This window comes from Pezoporus wallicus, unplaced genomic scaffold (assembly GCF_028554395.1).
Source record: "Pezoporus wallicus isolate ANWC-B61680 ecotype Strahan unplaced genomic scaffold, APGP_CSIRO_Pwel_v1 contig_8542, whole genome shotgun sequence".
NCBI lineage: Eukaryota > Metazoa > Chordata > Aves > Psittaciformes > Psittacidae > Pezoporus > Pezoporus wallicus.
Window position 1 is genome coordinate 2,658,506 of NW_026640148.1, and position 14,201 is coordinate 2,672,706.

Below are 14,201 nucleotides of genomic sequence, written 5' to 3' on the forward strand. Positions count from 1 at the left end.
AGGTAAGGATCCCATTCTCAACCACAGCACCTCACACAAACACAGTTTACACTAGCACTGCAGATACAGTCCATTTTGCTTTCCTGCTGTAGGAACATTATTGGCAGGCTACTAAGCTAGCCAGGTAGGTAGGTTAGATCTGTGTCCCTGCAGTATCATCTCAGCCTGAGTCACCGGAGCTCACAAATAAAAGCTTTTAAGAGAAGTATGACTGCTAAACACACTTTGGAGCAGTGGAGCACACTGAGGGTACAGTCAGGAGCTATTTTCAGACATCATCATTCTATGATTCTATTAGTTTTCCTTTAAAAAAAAAAAAAACACCCCCCCCCAAAAAAAAAACACAAAAAAAAAACCCAAAACAAACAAACAAAAATGAAAAAAAAAAAAAGCAAAGACTCAGACTCATGTTTGGTTCCTTCCCACTATAACCCAGGGCTAACTGTAAAACTGCCACTGCCCTTGAGTGCCAGCATGAACGCCTGTATCACAGGAAAGATAGAATCATAGAATAGTTAGGGTTGGAAAGGATCTTAAGATCATCTAGTTCCAACCCCCCTGCCATGGGCAGGGACACCTCACACTAAACCATCTCACCCAAGGCTTCGTCCAACCTGGCCTTGAACACTGCCAGGGATGGAGCATTCACAACCTCCCTGGGCAACCCATTCCAGTGCCTCACCACCCTAACAGCAAAGAATTTCCTCCTTATATCCAATCTAAACTTCCCCTGTTTAAGTTTTAACCCATTACCCCTTGTCCTGTCACTACAGTCCCTAATGAAGAGTCCCTCCCCAGCATCCCTATAGGCCCCCTTCAGATACTGGAAGGCTGCTATGAGGTCTCCACGCAGCCTTCTCTTCTCCACGCTGAACAGCCCCAACTTTCTCAGCCTGTCTTCATACAGGAGGTGCTCCAGTCCCCTGATCATACTCGTGGCCCTTCTCTGGACTTGCTCCAACAGTTCCATGTCCTTTTTATGTTGAGGACACCAGAACTGCACACAATACTCCACGTGAGGTCTCACAAGAGCAGAGTAGAGGGGCAGGATCACCTCCTTCAACCTGCTGGAAACACTCCTTTTGATGCAGCCCAGGATACGGTTGGCTTTCTGGGCTGCAAGCGCACACTACATGTCCAAGTAGTTTACAAAAGGAGAGTCAACAGATGTTATCAGTGGACACTGGCCTCTTCTAAGTCCACACAGAAGAAGTTAGCAGACTTCCTCATTCCAGGTTTAGAATTCAATACAAAAGTACAGCTAGAAGCCTTCTGGTAAAATATAGCTGTGCAAGCTGGTGAATTTCTGTGCTGCTTAAATAGCTACAGGTCTATCTTCAGCTACCTGGGTGGGACAAGGCTGCACAGTCACAAAGCAAAGCACATCCAGCCCTGCAGAACTGTACATTATAGGCAGACTGCCATGTAAGACTGACACTTTCTAGAGCAAAAGGACCACCGTGCTATGACCTATGCACAGGAAGGCAAGCAAGACCTACTTCTTTTCCAGCCTTCACTGAAGATGCTTTCCAGTTCAAGGCAGTTTTCTCCTAACTTCATCTGAATGTTTTAGCTAACCAAATAGAGAAACCACCATTACCCCCCAGGTACATTTCAGTGACTACTTAAAGTGCCAAATGCTTTGAAGAAGAAAATCTCTACAGACATTTAGTAGCATTTAAGATCTGACTGGGTTAGCAGTGAAGGCTCAGGCCATACAGCAGTAGCCCCTCTGAAAGGAATCTTCTGAATATTCCCACAGCAGGTCCAAACAAGGTCACCCTCCGTACAATGCCAGCTAGATATTCTGGTGCTCACACAGTCCTACTGAACATATTATATCCCATTGCTTAAACTATGAATAATGGGGCAGATCAATCTGAATCTAGAAAACGTACAGCTAGAGTTATCACCTGCATCAGACAGCCCCCTCCTCCCGTTTGTTATAAGGGATAGTAGGCACACCTACCTTGAAATCGCTCAGGCTAGCTTGTCTCTTTGCATAGATATGCTCACAGTATTAATCCAAATGTCTTCAACAGAGGTCTGATTTTCAAAATACTTCGAAGTATAAATTCCACAGGAAACAGTAAAGTCAGGGGAGGGACAGAGACACAAATCAACTTCTACATTTGCAGAGGCCTGCAGTCAGTAGCATAGGTCACTTCCAGAGTTAATCTTGGCAACAAAGCTTCTTTGTAGAGGAGAAAGACCTGCCAAAAGTAACAATGATAGTAAAATACCCCATTAACATCAATAAGCAACAAACCAGCACCACAGATTCAGACTCTCCTTCAGAGAAAATAATTTACTTTTATTTGAAATACTGAGTTTCTGTTAGCTTTGACATAGTTAAAATCAGCAGCAGCCTCTAAAGCTACCTCATATTCTGAGTACTTTAATCCAACAAATTATCTCAAGGAGGAAAAGCCTCCAAGAATTCAGATAATGTTTGATCATAGCAGAGCATATAACACTATGCCACAACACAGAGTGCCTTGTTTCAGACAAAATTTCCCAGCTTATTAGATGCCTTGGTGTACTCTGCATATCTTCACACAGGAATGCTTGTATGAGCAGTGTCACAGCAAAAAAATTAAGCTGCTGTCCAAAACGAGGGACACAGAGCGCAATAAAAGTCCAGCACAGCACAAATAAAAGGTACATGCAAGAAGACTTCCTGTGCAACATAAATGCTCAGGAGTATTAGTGTGCTTCTGAATTTATCCAATTTGGATTTAAATAATAAAATAATAAAACATAAACCTCTTGGGACTCTTCTATGTCTGCATTTCACATCATATGGCAGATCAAGGTTCCAAATCAAAGCTTTTGAACGCTATGGTGATACAACCTTCTGTACTTCTGGTACAACAGTAGGATTCTTTATAAATAAAAGAGGTCAGTTAGTTTTGCATCATCCTAAAATGCTCTGGAAGTACAAATGGGTTCCATTTTGCAAAAAAGACATTTAACTTCATACAATCACTTGTTTCCTCCTCTTTTCCTCTTCCCTCTGTGCCCACCTTAACACGCTCACCCATTTTCAGAATGGCATAATTCGAGCTCACTCACCCATCGGCACAATAATTAGTACCGACATTAGCTCCGAAAAGGCAGCGAGAGCGGGCAAGGAGCGGTGAGGCACACACCGAGCCTCGCCTGGCTCAGCAGGCAGCGAGGTCAGACGCAGCCGACTCCGCCAGCACAAAGGACCCGCGCACCGGCAGCGCCGGTCCATAGGCTTCCGCCCACCAGTGCCGGGCTCCGCTCCTCCCGGGAGGGGCCGGCGGCCGCGGGGGCTTCGTACCTTCCGCTGGGTACGGCAGCGCCTCCGCACAGTCGGGGCCGGAGCCAGCCCCGGCACCGCCGCCAAGGCCGCGCTCCGCTCGCGCCCCCGGCCCCGGCCCGCCGGCCGCACTAGCCCCGGCAACGAGGCCCGCGAGCGCCGCCGGGACGGAACGGTGAGCGGGGCGGGCGGTCCCGAGGCGCACTAACCGAGTGTGGGCCTCGGCCCACTCCCGGGGACTCCGAACCGGCTGCAGGAAAACCGGGGGCGGTGGGGCGGGAAAGCGCGGGTCTCCAATCTGGTTTGTGAAGTCTGATTTACCCTACGGAATAGTGCTTAGTGTTGTGATGAGCATACAGACACTTCTGGAATAGTCGAACTATGGTACACGTTTCAGAAGGGCTCCTTGATCAGCAGCTTCTGGTTTTCCACCATTTTCACCTAACAGTGAGTTAGACGAGGTGCTCTGAGAAGTCACCAAAGACCAGGATATTAAGACTGCCTCAGTGGATATGACCATCTCTCCTCATCTACACAAGTGTCATCGAGGGTGACTCTGCTTGTGTAGTTTTAGAAGGCTGCACCCTTTCTTGAAGCTGATTCAATGAAAATTTGCCTTGATCTGTATTTGTCTGCAGCAATTAATGTATTTAGCCACAAGGAAGTTGGAATTTATACAACTTGACTTTTATTTCAAATCAGTGCTCATTAGTACTTAAAGTTTTTCACATGAAGTTCAAGAATTTATGAACACCAGCCAGTATTTTTCGCACTCAAATCCTCTCCTTGCCCCCTCGCCCCCAGCTGTCTTGTCTTTCCCCTGTAGCTCTCCCAGGTCACACTAGTATGCCTGAAGCTAAAGCTGAGCCTGGCTGTGACATGCTGGGGTGTACATGGAAGGCAAGAGCTGGATGCTGAATTCAAGGCACTGCCACTTGAGGTTACAGTCACAGGGTGTGCACAGGACGTGGATCCTGACATGCCAAGAAGACCTGAAGGCAGGAAATAAAATGTGGTGAACCTTTGCGACTAAAGCGAATACCCACCCCTGGCATAGTCGGCTCCACTGAGGAGTGTGATGTTGTATCCCTCCTTACCGCCTTCTTCTCTGATGCATCAATAGTCAAACAAAGTCTTATACTTTCCAGAAACAGTTGGTCACTGTGGACTCACTGGGCGTTGAGTGATTTGCAGCATCTAGGAAATGAGGGCAGTTTATTTAAAGCCGATGGGAACTTTGTTCCTTCCCTTATCTCCTAAAAAAAACCCAACAAACATATTGCAGAACTAGTAAGAGATCTTATAATTTCTGTTTAAACCATTTTTTCCACTTCTCCTCCCTTTCAAAGCTGAATTACCAAGCATTGAGATCTTGTGTCAGCACAAGAACAGAAAGTGAGACTGACCAAAAGCAGTAAGCGAACCCGAGTGGCTGACTTGCCCTGGCTAACTTCAAAGCAGGTACAGCATAACAATCAGCATACGTGGTGGCATTTCTATTTAAGATGTTTATTCATGCTATTTTTCTTATTTATTAATTACAAATATCCAAGTAAGTAACAAATTGTTAGCGTTAGATCTCCAGCTGACATTAAATTTGGCTTTAAACATGTAAGTTTAGTAACTACGACATGATTAGGGTTAGATTAAATTATTAGATTCAAACTATTCAACTATTAGATTCAAAAGTTCACAGGAAATCTGTGGTTGTAGTCAACATACAGAAGTGATGAGCTGGGTAGCCAAGGAAGTAACTAGAGTACAATCATCTCTCGCTGCAGGTACTGGCTATTGAAGTTTTGGCTTATTAATTATATTCTGCCTGTATATACTTTCTCATAGGACTTTATGCAATATATGTCTACGTATTTGATCTTGTACTATGTAGGTGATCATTGTGCCAACTTAAAATCAGTTCACTCCTAGCACAGGAGAAAACCATTTGGGCCTCATTGGTCTCTGTCCAACGCAGAGGCTTGCGCCAGCACAGAGTGAATGCAAAATAAGCACAGTGGTTATTTTTCTGGGCTGGTGGCATTCAGCACAGCTCTTAATGCTCATTTGCACAGGGCAGTCCTGGGACAGGCTGTGGCTCTAAATAGAATGCAGGGAGATGAAAGCTGGGCTAAAACACCAGCACAAATAGCTTGCATGGGGCTGAAACTGGGGAGGGTTTTGTGTGCTTCTGTCAATTGATCTTGATTCCTGTGGGGAGAAAACCCATCATGTGGACTGTTTACATTTATCTTTGTGTGCCTTCCTCAAAACATCACTTACACTGCCCTGGTCAGATCCTATGATGCCACCCTTGGTTTGTCAGGCAGGCCCTTCAGTATCATGAGAGTCCCCAGTCTTGTAGATATGAACCACTGTGCCTCCCTACATTTGGGGGTGGTTTTGGTCCTGTTCTTGTATAAATTTTGCTCTTTCAGTAGGGAGTTGCTGGGAAGAAACCAAGTATCTTATTGAAGACAGACATGAAATAACCTGGTGAATTGAATTGAATGTAATGGACTGATAAATTACATTCAGATTAAAGCTTAGTTCTTTAATCTCCAGTCACTATAGAAACTAACCCTGCCTGACTGCTGGGATACTATTTCAGAAGCACCAGCAGGCATCAGCTATACTTCCAGAAATGGTGAATAAAGGACATGAGCTACCCTGGGAGTTTGTTACAGACAAAAATACAAGCTCAGGAGGGCATTTCTGGTTAGAATGGTGAAAAATCTTTGATGATCTGACTGGAAAAAATATGTCTTTTAATTCAGCACCAGCTCTCAGAGAAGCTTTACAGCAATAACCACAAGTGTTCTGTGACTCCTGAAATCTGATTGCCTTTACATTCCTTCTTGCAGAGCATCAGAAGACGTGGCTACCTTACAGATGTTTCCTAGAGTCCGTGAGACATAGTTCAGTTTTGCAGTGCTCTTGCAATGAGAGAATTACTACTTTGACATGTACCAGCAGATGTCTGGGGATAGGGTTCAGAATGATACTGGGCAAAAATAAGAGAAAAAGAATTTTTAATGGATTACAAACAATTTCCAATGTTTTGCAAGAGGTTTGAATGCCAGGCAGTTCAAGCAGGGTGAGTATGGCCTGTTTGGCCACCACTTGCAGTGAGCCTTCTGGATTAAGTGTTAGACAAGGGAATTTCCAAGGTGTTTAACTCCCAGAGTTGTAGTGACCGACCCCACCATCTCACCACTTAGACCACATCCCTTGTAGCATGGGTGAGTATGCCCTGTTTAGTCTGCTACCATCTGTCTTTGCAGGTTCCAGTGGCTCACAGACAAGCTGGACAAGGGCCCGGAGCAGATCCTGATGCCACACACCCCATGGGTGATGGGAGCTGTGAGACAGCTGCCCTTCAACTGCCTAAGCCTTGTGTGGGTGCACCCAAGCTCCCAGCATCTTCATTCTGGCAGTGTGTGCTCGCATGCCACCTGAAGCCCTCCTCTTCCCAGAGTCACCAGCCAGGAGGACTGGATGTGTCAGCGACAGCACTCCCGCGGGTGCTCTGCAGCACGAGAGCCGAGGCACTGAAGGGCTGCCCCTGCTCACACGGGGTGGCTGCAGGGAATGGTGTGTAGGGAAAACTCTTTTTTTTTTCTCTAGAAACTGTAAAAGAAGCTTTTTCCTTTGAGGGTAGTGAGACCTCTTTTCTGCATGCAGTGAGTGTAGTTTCATGCCTAATACTCCATGCATAAAGAATAATTCCACTTACTCATGCTTGCAATTTTGCAAGCACAAAATTGGGCATGTACATTTGAAATATGCAGTGAGGTAATGCATGCTGAAAGACAGGAGAATAAATTTAAAGCTGTTTAAGTGAAATAAATTACTGCTCTCTGACAAATTCCAGCCACACCAGCAGTTGCCCAAGAGCAGGAAGAAACTGTGTCCATTCTTTGAAAATAAGAAATAAAGCAGAACATTGAGCCTTGACTGCAAATACAGTAGCAGCAGTCATAACAACACTGCTTGTGCTGTCATGGCAGGAATAAAAAATGCTGAGCTGCAAAGCTTACCATTAAAAAAAGGGGAAGGGGAAGAGTTAGCTGGCAGGGCTTAACTGAAAACAGGCCATCAACTTGGAAGTGTAGAAAGCAGGACAGGGGTCAGGAGTTTGCTAAGAGGATTTTTACAAACACACATGTGATGTCAGTGCTCTCATGCAAAATGACACCTGTTAATCAGGTAAATCTGGAAAGACGGGATAATGTAGGAGAGAAAATTCTCTGAGACTGTTCCACTGGAAGCTATGAGACAGCAAGACCCAAACATCAATTCAGACAGAGACCGAGTCCTCTCAGATCAGGGTTTGGGGCAGGACTGAACCCTAGGAAAGACTGCCAGGAAGTCAGGACTCTTAAGTCATCTGTGGACTGAACCCACAGAATGAACTTGTCTGACATGTCAGGTACCAGATGCTATGGGCAAACTAGGTTAAAACTAACTGGGATTGAATTTTGCAGCTAGTATCTATACCTCTAATTCATACCTGTGCAACTCAGGTTTCAGGGAAGGGAGTTGTGTTGTTTTCAAGAATGCAATGTCAGACACACTGCAACAAAGATCCTGTTAGTCCCTGTGTTTATCTGGATTCTTCATGACTTACAATGTCAAATACTATTAGGGGTTCTGGACGGCTCTGTTTGGGGGTTTACAGTATAAGAACAGCCTTCAGGAACTTGGTTTACAGAATTTTCTAACTAAAAGGCTTGATATGGCACAATGGGTTAAGTAACCAAAACTACTACATCGCTTTGAAAATGCAGGAGTAATGCAAGTAATGCAATTGGCTTGTTTCACCAACGAGTTAAAGCCACGCTCCAAGTATAACTGCTGGATTTCCAGCTGAGCTGAGCATTGCTTCCCATACCCATTAGGGCACAGAAGTCATCCACAAACCATGGAGTGTGATGTGCCCAGCTACAAAGCAAAGAGGAGTGCTGCAAACTGTGGAGTGTTCACTGTAGAGCAATGAGACTCTTTCACTGTGTTGTAAGCAAACAGATTTCCCATAAACTCTGCCAGCAAGTGGCTTCCTTAGGCCCTGAAGTCAGCACCGACTTTCAACTGCAGAAAATGTTTTCTCTTCTTCACTTTTGTTCCTCGTGGCTCACAAGTAGAGAAAAGCCTTCCAAGGAGCAGGAAAAAACACACCTTTCATTGGCAAACATGCTCTTGGCTCCCACCTCTATGTCAAAGGAGGAGGAAAGGACAGTGATGCCAAGGTTGGCTCTGAATGGTTGCAATGGCTTGAAATGTCCCTAAAAGGTACAATCCATCCAGTTTCAGTGTATCAGAAACACTTGATCCAACCTGGGGCATATCAGAGCAATAGCATATTGCTATTGGGTATTGAAGGGTTTGTAATTTGATTTTCTGCCTTCTGTGACTAAATTGCTGCATCTTTGCTCTTGTGGTCCAGAAATCCTAGGGAGCCTTCAATGAAATTACAGCTTGTTTTAACTTGAAGGGTGCACTTTACTGCCTGGATATTGGTGTAATGCAATAATATGATGAAAAATACTGTACTTTCATTTGCAAAGTGCTCAGTCTCTTGTAAGTGCTGCAGTTCAGCCAAAGAAGCTAATAAAAATAATTAAGGCAACAGTAACAAAAATGTAGCGTTTTCTATGTGGCATTTCCAAGCAAGTCAGGCTCATATCATTGGTCTTGAGGTAGACAAATATGATCAACCCCCTTCGCCAATGGAGATTCTGTATTAACACACATGCTGTTGAGCTGAAGGAAAGTCTGAGCTTCTCGCAAACACCGATGCCTCTGGCTTGTGGCTATGCCAGGTACCATCCACGTGCCGTCCTCTAAAACAGCAGAGAGGATAGCAACCAACCAGCTGAGTACCTGAGAAAACTTAAAGAATTTTCCAAGGAAGTTATTCTGTGTCCTTTCCATTAGAGGATGTTGACGGAGCAATGCGTTAGAGGGCTGCTCTCTGCTTGTGTGGTTCTCTGGCTTCAACAGAATTACAGCAACAAACCAATCAATGGATTATTAGGCTCAAGTCGCTCTTGGCCCCACATCTCACCCCTCTGGACGGGCAGCCTGAGCCTCTGCCATACCAACCATTCCGCACAGTTCTGTGTCACCTGCAAACTTGCTGTTCGCCTCCCTGAGCAGCCGGACCCCGCTGACCAGCCGGGTTTCTGCCTACAACACGCAGCAAAACTCATGCGTTCCTCCCTGTGTGCCAGGATGACCTCATCTTCCCATCCAGTCAAGTCCAGACTCGGCAAAATCAGCGCAGAGCACTTAGGAGGACACAGCGCTCCCCACGTTGTTACCTGAGCTGCATTACTCCCGCCTAGGTAGGGCAGTGCCTCCCGGATTTCCAGTGCGGGGACTGGGAGGCACAGAGCACGGGTCCAGTTCAGCGCAACGCTCAGCACCCGCTGCCAGCGTGGACCCCGTCATGGCCCCGCAGCTCGTCCGACGGGCGGCCTTCGGGGGGCTGCAATGAAAATCCCCCCCTTGGCGGGGCGGAGCTGCTGCCGCAAGGGGAGTGCGAACGCCGCAGCTGACCTCCTGCCGTCTCCTTCTCTTACCCTCCAGTGCCACCTCCTGCCGCCGTCCCATCGCTGCAGCCGGGCTGACAGGCCCAGCCCCACTCTCGCTGCTCCAGGGCCGAAAGGTGCCAAGTGCCAGCTCCCCGCGGCCCGCCGGGCCCGCAGGCCTCTTGCCCGCTGCCGTGTGCAGGAGACTGCGAGAGCCCACCGCCGGGACCGCGGCCACCCCCACGCCGCAGCCGCGGGCCGAGGAGCCCCCCGTGCCGGTGCTGAGGCCGCAGCACCAGCGAGCGTGTGCCCGGGGAAAGCCAAGCCCTGGAGCCAACGGGCAGATGCTGTGCTGTGGCCTGCACACTGCTGGCGTTCAGATAGAACAAATTCACAGAACCACAGAGTGGTTTGTGTTGCAGAGACCTTAATGCTATGGGGCCACCGCAAAGTTGGACTGAACCCATCTGAACATAGACACACAGAATCCCAGACTGGTTTGTGCTGGAAAAGACCTTAAAGCTCCTCCAGCTCCAACCCCTGCCACAGGCAGGGACATCTTCCACTGGAGCAGTTTGCTCCAAGCCCGTGTCCAACCTGGCCTTGAACACTGCCAGGGATGGGGCAGCCACAGCTTCTCTGGGCACCCTGTGCCAGCGCCTCAGCACCCTCACAGGGAAGAGCTTCTGCCTAAGAGCTCATCTCGGTCTCCCCTCGGGCAGGTTAAAACCATTCCCCTTGTCCTGTCCTTACATCCCTTGTCCAAGGCCCCTCTCCAGGTTTCTTGCAGCCCCTTCAGGCACTGGAGCTGCTCTAAGGTCTCAAGCCCTAGGGACACTCCGGTATTTCATCTCAGCGGCTCACGCTGATAACGGCCGGTGACCCCGGTGCAGCCGGTCGGTGAGTCCCCACACCCGTAGGGGGGCGCTCTTGCTCCGCGCCACAGAGACCGCAGCAGGCGCGCAGCCGGTGAGCGCGGCGCGCCCGGCACGCGCGTTGGCGCCCCCGCCGCGCGGAGCCCCGCGGGAGGGAGCAGCGGGACCCGCCCGTCCGGCCGCGCCAAAGGGAAGAAGCATCAACGCAAGCATCAGAGAGAGAAACCCGCCTCGTCCTCGGGGCCCCGGCCCAGGACGGCGGCTTTGCGCCGCGGGCAGCTCGCGGGCTGGCTGTGCTGGCAATCCTCCTGCAGCAGGCACCAGCTAACAAATGACGCGTGCGGGACAGGCCCCTGCTGCTGTGAGCAGCCTGCACAGCGCAGCACACCTCCGTTAGAAACCGACAAACCTGACTTACTGGCTCGCAGATAACCGCATGAGCTGGTTCAGGGAAGACGCTGAAGTACAGACTAGCATAGAGCATATTCTCTTTGAGAGACTGCTGGGTGTAGGCTCTGCTTTGGCTGTACGGAGCAAGCTGAATATTCACAATCTGCCTACAAGAACAGATCAGGTTGGGAAAAAAAGAAATGCAAGAACTCAGGAAGTCCTTGTTTTCTGCTTTTTCCCCCCATCCTCTATTTTAACTGTGCATACGAAAGAGGACAAGGGAGTAAGACTGGCTTCAGAACAGCATTGTGCATGCTGTGTGCCTTGATGTGTAGAGTATCTGAAAGATACTGAACTGAAAGATGGTCTGAGGCAAGCTGGACTTTGTGATGAATGCAGATTACAGAGTACAGATCTTGGTGGAAACATCTGAATTTGTGGTATTTTAACCCAGAATTAAAATTACATCCTGCAGATAGGACAGCTCAGGGCACCTTGCTGCCACTCTGTCTGCAAGCAGCAGTAACGAAATTCCCTTCTGTAAAAGACAAGGTCCTCATATAAAGGCTTTAGGGAACCACCGGTGGTTGTTCCAACAGCATTTCTAGGCTAAATAAAGATGTGCTCAGAACCCTCTTTTTAAAAGCTGTCCACCCCATTTTCAGCCTCACTCAGTTTACAGCACCAAGTTTTAGGGATGCACCACGTTTTAGAACACTTAACAGGGTCCTATTACCTTTGATGTACTCCAGTAACCAGTGCTGTAACTGATAACGTCATAAGAACAGAGGGTGGGATCAGTGTGCTGGATCAAGCACAATTCTTGACTCACAGTTAAGTCATGTAATACAGATCTACTTGCAGGTTTTTTTAAGTATACCTTAAAAGGTTGCTCATTCATAATACAGCAAAGAGAACTCCTTGTAGTTTTGTTTAGATTTATTCCAGGGCCCACAGCAGATGTGGCTGACACTTCGGAAAAGATAAAGTATTCAAGTATTTTTGTGTCAACATTATAAGGACAAAAATGCCTCCTGGGTCAGATACGAAATATATCCTGTAGGGACCGACATCATTATGGAGCTGTTAAAGAACACAGTTTGCCTTTACTTAATTCAAGAGAAAACACTCAGAAAGCAGCAGCAGGAAAGGGGTTGTGGGATCATGTCATTGAGGGAGCACCTGAGCAAAACCTGACATACCCAAGTTCTACGTGAATCCAACCCCCCCACCACCAAGGGAAAGCGAGAGACGTCTGCAGAGGCTGTCTGCAGCTTTATGGCAGGTTCTGTCAGTCTTCCATACTTGGCTGACTCCTACCTAGTCTTGTCACTGTTCCTGGGAAGAGCTGCAAGCACCAAATAGACATGATCTCTAGCAGGATGATCACAGAGCAACAGGAGATTGCCATAATGGTTCATTTTGGAGGCAGAGAAACACAGACTTCTGCCCTTGCTGTTTTATTTCACAGAAATGGGTCAGAACTTAACGAGTGTGCTGCAGTTCCAAGTGCTAGCTCTTTCCAGGTAGGAATATCATGCAGGAGACCTGTTCCCTGAAGTCCACTCTTGAGTACCTGGGCAGACTGGAGAGCAGGCAGGAAACTGCCTATAATGAGGTGCTGCTGACACCTTGTCTGCCACAGCCCAGACACCTTAGTAAGAAAACTGATGAATGCCATCAGAAATGTGTACATATGGAGGGGAAATATATTTAGAACAAAAGCTGTCTGGGTATCAGTTGACACCCAAATTCTAATTACAGATGCTGTACATCCAATGCTTCACCTTGTGGCCTGGCTGAGACCTAAATGAGTGTGAAGTGGGTGATGGCATTCCCACCATCACAGCAAATTATTCCATTGGTCTCCTGATGAACAGCAGGTGATGCAGAGGTGCCGAGGCATGACAGGAACACAAGGCAGGAGGCCATGGAAGACATTATTGATCCAGTCACTGGAATAAGATGTTCCAGAATAATTATGATCAACCACAGGGTTTACTTACTCAGGAACAAGGGATCAATACTCAAGCAGCCAGCTTGGGAGGAATGATTCAATGGCATAATGAGTTTCTCTTTGTGACAATGAGTGCTAAACTCCCAGTTCTCATACACTGGGGGAGAAAAAAAACATGTTTCTTCCATTTTTCAATGTAAATAAAACTTGCAGGGTTCACCATCATTCTGAGGATGCATGCAGAAAATCGAGTCTGTGGAGGAGACAAAATGGTCTCAAGCAGGTGAGCACAGTGTACTCCTTTGTGTTTCTCAGAGACTCAGTGCTTTCAGGATTCACAAGGGAAGTACAAAGCCCATGTATACTTCCCCAGCTCTACTTACTGCTAAGAACCTTTTGAATGTTCATTTTGAATGTTCTCACAAGAAGCAGAACACTGTACATGGAGCACTTCAGGCAAAATGCTGGAAGGAAGGACAATAATGATGAGGTTGTAAATTTTAAAGACTAAACCGAATAGTGTAAATACCTATTTCATGGGACATACTAAGAAATACAGGTTCGTCAGACCTTTTGTCCTAGTGTATGTAACAAGAAATGAGGAATGTATGAAGAATGTGTGTAGAAATGAGTGTATGTAATAAGAAACGCAGAAATGCAAACTCAGATACAAGCCAAAAGCAGCAATAAAATCTATAATTTCTGCTTGTGCTGGGGGTGTGTGTGAATTGTCATTAAACAAATAACGCTTCTTCCATTTAAGAATGTTTCCTTCTATCCGCTCAGTATATAAGTAGCAAAGAGGGGTTCCAACTGAAGGGAATTGCTGTTTGACATTAATCCACTCTGTCAATGAGCTCCTGCAGGATCCTGAGCAAGGCTTGCAAGACATTTGCACATGCCAGCCTACACTGCAGAGTACATTCAAAGCCTGATAAAGCGGCATGCATGCTGGGCTGTTTGAGGCGAAGCAGTCAGGAACTAATATATGCATGGCACAGTCAGAACTGCTTGTCACTCCTCCAAACCCAGCTCCTACCAACGCTCATTCTGGGCAGCTCTAAGTCCTACTAGGCCAGATGCTGATCTCAACTACACAAGTACAGGGTCTGAGAAATAACTATCTGACTACAAGACCTACTGGCTGGATGCGTTGTTCTGTC

The 14,201-nt window shown here is 47.2% G+C and overlaps 1 protein-coding gene and 1 long non-coding RNA gene across 9 annotated transcripts in view; both read right to left on the reverse strand.

The window, feature by feature from the left end:
* Positions 1–2,213, reverse strand: part of TMCC1 (transmembrane and coiled-coil domain family 1) — an 82,463-nt gene extending 80,250 nt beyond the window's left edge. For 4 of the 5 annotated variants that reach the window (XM_057417710.1, XM_057417714.1, XM_057417715.1 and 1 more), the window contains exon 1: positions 1,970–2,213. The gene's annotated coding sequence lies outside the window, so the exon portion shown is untranslated. Of the gene's footprint in view, positions 1–1,499; positions 1,574–1,969 lie in introns of all 5 variants that reach the window. The other variant, XM_057417716.1, reaches the window with a different exon arrangement.
* Positions 2,214–4,112: 1,899 nt separating this feature from the next.
* Positions 4,113–14,201, reverse strand: part of LOC130603731 (uncharacterized) — a 30,000-nt gene continuing 19,911 nt past the window's right edge. For 2 of the 4 annotated variants that reach the window (XR_008973259.1, XR_008973258.1), the window contains one exon: positions 4,806–5,731. This is a non-coding gene — a long non-coding RNA (uncharacterized LOC130603731). Of the gene's footprint in view, positions 4,282–4,386; positions 4,487–4,805; positions 5,732–8,368; positions 9,111–14,201 lie in introns of those variants that run through there. The other 2 variants (XR_008973257.1, XR_008973256.1) reach the window with 2 other exon arrangements.